Here is a 10,734-nt window from a genome sequence, read left to right as displayed (position 1 = left end):
TTTTCATATAAAAAGTTTTTTTCTCTTACTGAAATCTTGCAATAGATATTTAGCAGTTTTTCTCGGATGTTGACATAGTAAATATTTAAAATGTTCTTCATTTGATAGTATACATAAATTGTCTATTTGTGAGAAAAGTTGCAGTCGCAGATTGTTATAAAAGCAATCTAATTAAAATATTGATCTCTGATTACGTTATACTACATATGAGATCTAACAACTATCAATAGAGGTTTCGCTTTTGTGACCTTTTTTTGACCCGAGAAAGTATTTATATTGACCAATCAAAATCGTCCTAATGAAAAGGGCTTCATAATAATGTTTGAAGATGGCGACAAAGGATGAAAGACGATTTGGAAAACGAATTAACAGATATTTTGCCTCAGCACAAAGTTTAAGGGCTAAATTATGAGCAAAGTCAAAGTTTTCAGGTATTTTGAAGCAAAGAGATTGTAAAGTCATGCTTCCTACGGGCAACGGAACAAAATTATCTCACCAATTCGTACATTAACATTTTAAAATCACTTGAAACTGGAGAAACACCTATTAGTATTACAGGAGTGGAAACATGCTAATATTGCCCCAGACTTCAAAAAGGTGGAAAAATACAAACCCGTAAACTACAGGCCAATATCTTTAACCTGCATACGTTGCAAGCTCGTGGAGCACATCATTACAAGTAGCATCATGTCTCATCTCGAAAACATCATATATTTTAATATAAAGGGGGGGGGGAGGGTAGGAGGGGTCCTGATCCTGAAATCACAGGCTGCTTTAAAACAGGAAATCCTGATGTCCTGAATCTATGTAAAATTAACTCCCTACATTCGAAAAAAAGAATTCCCCAGATCCCGAAATCCCTAGTCCAAATAATTATGACGTCTCGTCATAATTATTTGGACTACGGAATCCCGAGCTTAAAAATACCCTATTTAAGAGTCCTGATAACGGTCCTATCCCCCTCATTATACAATCTTCAGCATGGCTTCAGAAAACCAAGGTCGTGTGAGACACAATTAATAGACTTCATTCAAAAACTAGCACAAACAAATAATTATTAGAAACACACAAATTGACTTGATCATAATGAACTTCGCTAAAGCGTTGGACAAAGTCTCACATGGTCACCTTCTTTACAAACTCAAATTCTATGGTACTGAAAATAACACACTTAATTTGATTCAGGCATTTTTACAGGACAGAACACAAACAGTAAGTCATTAATGGTATTTCCTCCACCTCAGTACCCGTAACATCTGGTGTACCACAAGGAACAGTATTGGGCCCAATACTGTTTCTCATCTATATAAATGACTTACCAGAATACATACAACACAGCAAGCTTAGACTCTTTGCTGCTGACAGCATAATTTACGGGGAAATTATAAAAACACAAGATGATTGTCATAAGCTACAACTTGACCTACACTCAGCAGCTCAATGGAAGTCAGATTGGCTTATAACATTTCACTCTGATAAATGTACCAACCTTCCCGTCTAACAAAAGAAAAATAATAACCAGCATAATTACATCCTCCACAATCACATCCTGGAATAAGTTACATCCACAAAATATCTAGGCATTACCCTACAACATGTACAATCGAATCTGAAGTGGAACAAACATATAGACAACATAGTTATGATAGTATCAAATGGGAAGAGATCATTTGGTTATTTAAAAAGAATTTTAAAAGTAACAAACACAGAAACAAAACCAAGAGCATACCAGGCACTAGTAAGACCCAAAATGGAATATAGTTGCTGTAGTGTCTGGGACCCCCATATGAAAGAACAACAGATACAATTAGAAAAGGTACAGAGACAAGCTGCTCGTTATGTTCACAACAACTACGATTGCACGAGCAGTGTCACAAACATGCTTAATTCCCGTTTGAATGGTTTTACACTAGTAATTTTGGGGCCCTTTATAGCTTGTTGTTCGGTGTGAGCCAAGGCTCCGTGTTGAAGGCCGTACTTTAACCTATAATGGTTTACTTTTTAAATTGTTATTTGGATGGAGAGTTGTCTCATTGGCACTCACACCACATCTTCCTATATCTATTAATCAGTTGAAATGGCCACCACTAGCTGAGAGACGCCAGACTTATTTTATTTTATAAAGTAATACATTGTCTTGTAGCCATCCATCCCATATTCTTGAACAAACAGACAGCAGAACAAGACAAAATCATACTCAGACATACAGACACATCCAACTTTCCAAGGACACATACAAATGGGCATACATGTATATACTTCCCATGAACAATTATTCAATGGAATTTACTACCACAAACTGTAGTTAAAACCACCACTGGCGGATAGAGAAATTTTCAGTAGGCGGGGGGAGGTGCGAATTATTCCAATGCCAATGTGCCAGTTTTCTCTTTGTTGAGTTTTCTTCGCACATCTCCTTCTCTGTGCTTTAAATTAGTATATACTGGCATGACTGGTTAAGATTTATATTGAGGAACAGCAGTTTCAAATATGCCTGTTCTGTCAATGCATGTTTGTAGTTTGACTATTGTCTCGTTTTGTTTTCACCGTCTAGTCACAATAGCTTAGTAACTAAATTCAGGTTTGTGTACAGGTCCTGCTGACTTAACTATGGGGGAGGGGGCTCCAGACATGCTTCAGTGATTCGCTATAAAAATATGATTGCCAATGAGACAACTCTCCACAAGAGCTAAAATTACATAGAAGTTAAAATCTCTCTCTATATATATGTGTACATCGTAACTATATATAATCCATTCTGAAAACTCAAATCAAGAATAAGGTTGGTAAATTTAACAAAGGTGGATGCAGAGAAGATAAGCAAAGGGAATGATAAACACTGTTGTGTCAGTGTGCATTTAATGGCTTGTTATTGCACATATACTTGTACATCATGAACATGTAAACTTACAATTTTTATTTATTTTGTAAAAGGTTGAGGTGTCATGTTCCCATTAATATACCGTAGTTTTATCTTATGAAGAGGGACCAAAGATACAAGATGCATCATGGACCTTCAAACTCCTATATGGAAAAAAAACAACACAATGGCTAAAAAAGAAAAAGACCAAATAAAAATCAGCAGTACACAAACACAACATGGAAAAACTACAAACCCCATCAAAAGCAGGGTTCTTGTTAGGACAGAACAAACATTTCGGTCATCATCATGATCATCTGTGAAAAGGATATTGCAAAACGGTCAACTAACTGATGATGTCAGATAGCATCAGTAAAACTTATAAAGGGATGACTTCTAACTTCGCCATTTGTAGCACTTTGTTTAAAAGCTTACACACTTCATTCCAAACCGCTTTTTAATCTATATAAATGCAAAGGATACATATATATATTCCATGATTCCTCATGACATTTTGTCAGATCTATATATTTATTTGAGAAAACAATATCATAGGTAAAAACCATAAACAGCTTATTGTACAACTTGTTATGGCCAGAAATTTTTGTCTGTCATACAAAGTCAACAATATAAATTAAAAATTTTGGGATGATTATCAGCTTTTCAACAAATGATTTTTGGACATTTACATATATAAATGTAACACAAATATGGAATTTATGAAGATTAATTATAAAACTCTTTAATTTCAGGTTAGTGTCTGATCAAACAGTAGTTTGGACTCCAGTCTGAAAAACCCTAGATTCTGACAATGTTTCTTTCAATTTGTGACTGGGCCAAACAAATAACACGGTGGAGGGAACTCTTAAAACACACAGACAGTGACACAGAAAAAGCCACTACAAGCATCTGGAGATGAATCTGAGAATGGCAATACAGATCTAGGTTGTGAACCAGCTCCAGATTTTTAACATGCAGATCTTAGCCTATGGTACATGTACATGTAATTATTATATTGTATGTATAATGAATGATATAATACTTTGAATTTATGATCATGATGATAAAGACAAAAAGAGTATCTGGATAGACTTTTAGTTTATTGTCTATTTATTTCATTTATATCTTAATTTTATTCTCAAATACATTTTTGATATATACACCAAAAATTATGTATCACAATATCAACTGTCAATTTCATTAATGATTGAATGAATTAAATTTTCTGTCTTTTTTTGTTTTACAGAATTCTGTCATAAATTATTATTAGTTTGATGTGCTGAAAAGATGGAAAATAAACGTGACCATAAATCATTCTCAAGATGGTTATTCAGTTGTCAAACTGCTTCTAAATAAACAGTTTGCAATTGTAATTAATTATTTTGAATGAGTTAATTTACATCATGTACTGCTGCTGAAAGTTGCTGGATTGTCATAGTCCTGAGGTATGGAATGGAATAAAAATGTTATATTGCTGCTGGTCTGTTTTAGTCTACAATAGGATCAAGGTATGTTATATAAAAAAGAAGATGTGGTATGATTGCCAATGAGACAACTCTCCACAAGAGACCAAAATGACACAGAAATTAACAACTTATGACTATAGGACTAAGGTCATAGTACCGCCTTCAACAATGAGCAAAGCCCATGTATACATGGTATATATATAATACTTTCCAATATTATGATATCTAAAGAATGTTCCCAAACATGTAATTATTAATTTTTTTTAAGTCATTTGTAATTACACAAAGTTACATGGCCTTACATAACAAAATTTCCAATCGTACATGAGTATTTACTACATTGAAGAATAGGTCCATCCAATGAAATGATTTAAAAATAATTATTGTTATACTTTCATACATCATTACAAGGAGAAAGTACCTATGTTTATATATTCCAGACCATATAAGTATTTGGATTGTACGTGTACGGTCCAGTACGAGTATACTCATATGGTCTAGTACGAGCTTGACCATACATGTATTTGGAACATATGGGTTTATTTTAGACACATATTTATCAAAATACTTTTATTGAGTATTACTTATTAATATAAGACAGTTAAGGGAATAAAGTGGAAAACACTACATCAATTAAAATTGAATAATTCTGTATTTAATTGTCTGTTTCAATTTATTTTAGCATTCTCGTCCCTGGTGACACTTGCTGGCGGAAGGAACATCAGATTTCTTACATTTACATGTTTTGTTCATGCCTGTTCCTTTGCATTTGCATTCCATGCTTGTTTTGCAGCAGCATGCAATGAAATTCCTTTTGTTTTACAAATTGCATTTTCAATTTTGTATGTCAAAAGTTCTATTGCACACATAACCTAACAATATGCCAAATAATAGTTTGTATAAAATTGCATCCATACCAATAATATCAGCAACCCTACATTCAGAGATACTCTTCTCACAGTAACAACGTTACCTTTTTCATTCTTTGCTTACTTTTCAACACTTTTTTATTATAATATTTTTTAGTTTTTTTGGAACTGATTTTTATATAATTTATGTCCATTTTCTTCCATGATATACTGTACAGGAGATTAACTTTTAAATAGTTAAAAGTTAAAACATTAATTTTTTATTTCAATTTCAATTGAACTTTTTATATTAATTTAAGATTTCGGTTATGTTGAACTGTGATGTTTATACTTTTAATGATACACATGTATAGGTATCGAATAAACTTGAACAACGTCTTATAATCTGGCAGACCGAAAGTGTACATTCAGACCATATGCATATTTTGAAAAAGTATGCATATATGGATCGGACCTAATTCTTTATTATTATTTGAATGATATATATTTATATGTAAGAGTGGGAAATCTAGATATTTGTGGAACAGATTAGTGGATAAGGTACACCCTACATTTGATTTGCAAGAATTTGGATTGATCGTTTGTCAACAACAATTCATAGTAATGAGGGAAATTTTGTTAATTTTATTTGACTTTTTAATATTTTTTGTTGTTGTTATTTGTTTGAATCCTATTGAAGTGTCCTGAATTTTGGTCATTGCTATATGGTATAAAGGCGTTTATCGCATGCACATCTAGGTTGCCCAAATTTCAAAAGTGTCATAGGTTTGATATATTGGTTTCAAGACGGAACTTTTTGCAGGTAGCTATATATAGGGGGGTGTGTCACCGGATATATATGTATCTATTTTGTTTCATTATTGAACATATTGTGTTATTTGTGTTTTCAGTGTTATATGTTTCACATTCATATCATATTCATGTTTCTTGACGATTGTTTTGCGCTGCATATTTTGAAACAATGTATTGCTTTGTACGCTATGTTTTGTTTTACGTACTGAATATTTAAATTAGTACAATAGAAAATTAAAGCAATTCTTTATCATTATTTAAATTTCATTTATATATAAATATATTCAAATGGCATGAGTTGTGCATGAAGTCAAAGCGCGTCAAAATTAACCATATATATACATGTACACTAATAAAAGCACCTTTCGAGATATTCACTGGTCAATATCACACTCAGGAAGGTGGAAGACGAAAGTCACTGCTTCAGGTACTTGTAACTTTATATATTCTTTTAGCCTTGTTTAAAATGTTTCAATTAAAGTAAAGTTACTTTAGGTTTTTCAAATATATAGAATTCAGTATGGTTTGAAAGCCGCATTTTGGTATGCAAGTTAATGACAGAATAGAGCTCTGTTGCATGCAAATATTTCAGTCAAATATATTAATAGGGTATCTTAAAATTGGACAACTCGGTTAATGCAGAAAATGGCCCACACTTTATATTACCACGCCTAAAGTCATTGTGGTTTATGGCGTCTTAATCTTCACCCTAGTCTGCGATATTGGTGTCCCATTTTTCCTGCGACAATAATTTGCCCTTAAGAAACTCCATTCTCCACCGCAAAACATATGCATCAATTGAACTGCCCATCTTAATTCTATAGATTTTGGATTCAAACAAATGTTATCATAGTTCTTGAGAAAAAACAAATATAAACTCTTAAAGAAATTGGAGAGAAAAACGCCACCCCCTTGGAATAATTTCCTCCAAACTCAATGCCTGCCTTTCATTTGTAGTATGGAACCTTGTTGTTTTTTTCGGAGTTCGTAAACCCGGTAAATTGTAACAAAACCCTGCGATTGAAAGTTGGCCACTGTTCGTTTTATCGAAAAAAAAGGGGGGGACTGAGCGGAACAAATTAAGATTATTCATGTCTGTTTAGGCTTCCTACTTAGAGAAACATCTCAATTGAAGGTTATTTTGTAATGTTAATTCGATGTCAATGTCTACAAGAATGATTTATTTATCGACATTGTTTTTGAAGCGAGTAACAAACTGTCGGGTTGTATCTTTCGATGTTCTCAGGACATATCGTCATGATGTAGATAAGCCATATTATACATTTATGTATCGAATGGACTGCAAAGATTTGTTAAGGTTGATTCTAATTGGTTTAAAAAGTCACGTGTGAAATAGTCAGAAGTGAAACTACATATTGATAGTTGTTAGATCTCATATGTAGTATAACGTAATCAGAGATCAATATTTTAATTAGATTGGTTATAAAAGTTACAGTTGATAAGGAAATGAAATTCGGTTTCCACGCAGTTATCGCTACACATTTTACACAAACGGTCACATTCGTCTTCACCTACAAAACGACCAGTTTCTAACCTGAGTGGAAGAATGCCACACCTGAGTTGCGCTATTATGGACCTTTCTGTTGTTCACACGAACACAAGCAGAAGTACTAAGGTAAATGTTTTATATCGAGTTGTAAATTTTCCCCCAATACTATCTATACCACAACTTTTGCCGTTTTTTGTTTTGTACACAAGCCGTCTAATTTCTTCGATGGTTATAGTCGTATTTATTTCTTGATTTTCATTATAAAGCGGGTCAAGCATTTTGTCCTCTAATGACGATTTGTGTGTTGAAACTTGTCTATAAAATTCATCGTAGAAATTTGAAGCGGCATTATCCGTATTGTATATGTTCTGAAATTCCGTTTTCCATTTATTCAATATAGTTTCGTCCGTGAGAATCGTTCCATCTTCGCCGTATACCTCCATCGGGATTCTCTGGGGTTTACGAGGTCCGATTTTTTTTAAAAAAAATTTCCAAAATTCATTAGGGTTCGATGTTGTCATGTTTTCAACTTCAACACAAAACGAATGTCTAAATTGTCGTTCTCATCGCTTTAAAGTGCGGTCAAATATATTTTGGGAAGTATGAAATTCTTCACGGCGTTTACGTTTAACGGACAAGTTACCTCTGAATTTAAGAAATCCTTTCAATATTACGCATTGAATGCCACAGTGAGCCAAGATGGTCATTCCAATAACGTTTTCCCACTTTAAAACGCTATAACTGTTCAAAATACCAGTCCCGAAAGGATCAAAAGTAAATGTAGCATATATATAAGCTGTATTGTGCCATATGCATGGTTGTAGTGTGAGGTTACTGTCAATCACAAATGATGTTAATATATGATTACTGTCATGCAATCACTTATCAACTTTGTAGGCTTTAACAAATAAGGACAACGCCACATTATATATTTTCAAAGATGAATGTAATTGAAAGTCGAGTTCAGAGAATAAATCATAAAAATATTCGGAATATTTACATGAAATAATCGTGTTTATCTTAGAACTATATTTAAGAGAAGACTGTGCTACCAAATCCCTCAACATATCAGACAAACAATCAACATAAAGGTACGGGTACAAAAATTTGGCCTTTGAACGTATAAAGTGCTGTACGATATAGTTACATGCAGGAGAGGTAATGACGTTGCTAACGTAAACTATTAGTTTCGCGACGTCAAACTGTGACATGCAAAAAAATAATTTTCGCTTTTTTTTAAAATTTCGACGGCATCTTTAAGCACATGAAGGTATATTTTTTATAACATATTTGAATTGCTAAGTTGAAAAATAGCTCAAGTGCAAATTTTCGTAAAAAAATCACCATGGGATCGAAACTGTATCGTATACCCTAAAAGTCGCTGTGCCGGAGACCTTACAAAATTAGTTAAAATCACACCATACAGAAAGCACTAGCTATAGATTGTCTGTCGTATGATGAGAAATACACGAATGAGATTGATGTACTATTTATTTTATTCTGAACTCAATCATCAGAAATATGTTTACATGTCTGTTTTTTTTTTTTTTTATATAGCACAGTTTAGCGAAATGTGTGTTCGTTATAAGTTTTATTATAGTACGCAATATTCAAGTATATAAGAAAAGATGAAAACTGTCCTAAGTCATGTATTAATAAATAAATATAAATAAAAGAAATTGAAAAAAAAAAAAAAAAATGTTTTATGAACACATCATCCACTTCGTATCCTTACAATCCAAATCAAAATAGAAGAAGGAACACGAAGCAATTTCCGTAAAGTGACCTACGTGTTTTCTTATTTCGCTAAAATGGATGTACTATCCAATTTTTTCGCTAAATTGGGTGACCGATTTGCTAAAATGTCCCGAAACGTTTTGTATATGAGGTATACCATGAAAACTTTGTCGATACATATGGCCACTGACGTAGTGCTTGTATATATAAAAAAAGAAGATGTGGTATGATTGCCAATGCGACAACTATCCACAAGAGACCAAAATGACATAGACATTAACAAATATAGGTCACGGTACGACCTTCAACAATGAGCAAAGCCTATACCGCATAGTCAGCTACAAAAGGCCCCGAAATGACAATGTAAAAAAAATTCAAACGAGAAAACTAACGGCCTTATTTGTATAAAAAAAAATGAAAAGTAGTGATTAACTTTGCAAACACAAATCCATTTAGGATTATGGCATACATGTACGATACAAATACATTTATGCACAATTAAAATAACTTTAGATATATGTTCCAGTATGACTCGTATGAGTATTTGGACCGTACGCGTACGGTCTGGACAATTGATATAAAAAAGTTTAATTGTAATTGAAAAAAACACTTTATATTTTAATGATTTAAAAAATTCACGCAGATTGAATCTGTTAACTTGTATTTAGCATGTCGATCTTAATATTAGTCAGACCGTACGCGTACGGTCTGACTTATATTAAGAAGTTGGCAAAGTTAATTAGATGCACATAACAGATCAATATAACTCAACTTTCAAATTGATATAAAAAAAGTTTAATTGTAATTGAAAAAAAACTTTATATTTTAATGACTTAAAAAATTCACGCTAATTGCATCTGTTAATCTCTTGTATTTAGCATGTCGATCACTCAGTAAAATATTTGAATTATGATCACTAAAATTGAAAATATCGGAAGTAAATATAATGTGGGAGGACAATTGTTTTAGAATATTTAGCAACTTTACAAAAAAAATGCAAATTCTAAGGAACATACACGAACTGCAAAAATGGAAATGTAAAAAATATTAGTACGTTACTTGTGGTAGCAAGTGTAACATCGGTTGAGAGTGCCAAAATTAGGATCAAGATATACAATTAAACAAATATTTAATTTCAATTGTTCATTTGTTCATTTTATCCGTGTAATTGTAATAATATTACTATGATTAGTAAAATTAAAAATAAAGATAATTGATTGTGATTAATGTTAATTTGTTTAAATTTAACCCATATGATCTAATAACATGTATGAGGGGGTGGAAAGGGGGTACCTTTCTCCTTTCTCCCCCCTCTGCTTCCATCTCCCACCTTAACAACCGTCTTTTTTTTTTTTTTTTTAGATCAATCGATTTTAATACAAATTTGAATGAATATATGACCATAATAGGTGGCATTTATGAAAGCATATACTGATTTTACGAACAAGGCCTGCCTCTGACTCGTACGCAAATTAATACACAATGTTAATATGTTGTCAA

The sequence above is a fragment of the Mytilus galloprovincialis genome, chromosome 10 (genome assembly GCF_965363235.1).
Source record: "Mytilus galloprovincialis chromosome 10, xbMytGall1.hap1.1, whole genome shotgun sequence".
Lineage (NCBI taxonomy): Eukaryota > Metazoa > Mollusca > Bivalvia > Mytilida > Mytilidae > Mytilus > Mytilus galloprovincialis.
This window is presented reverse-complemented; position numbering follows the sequence as displayed.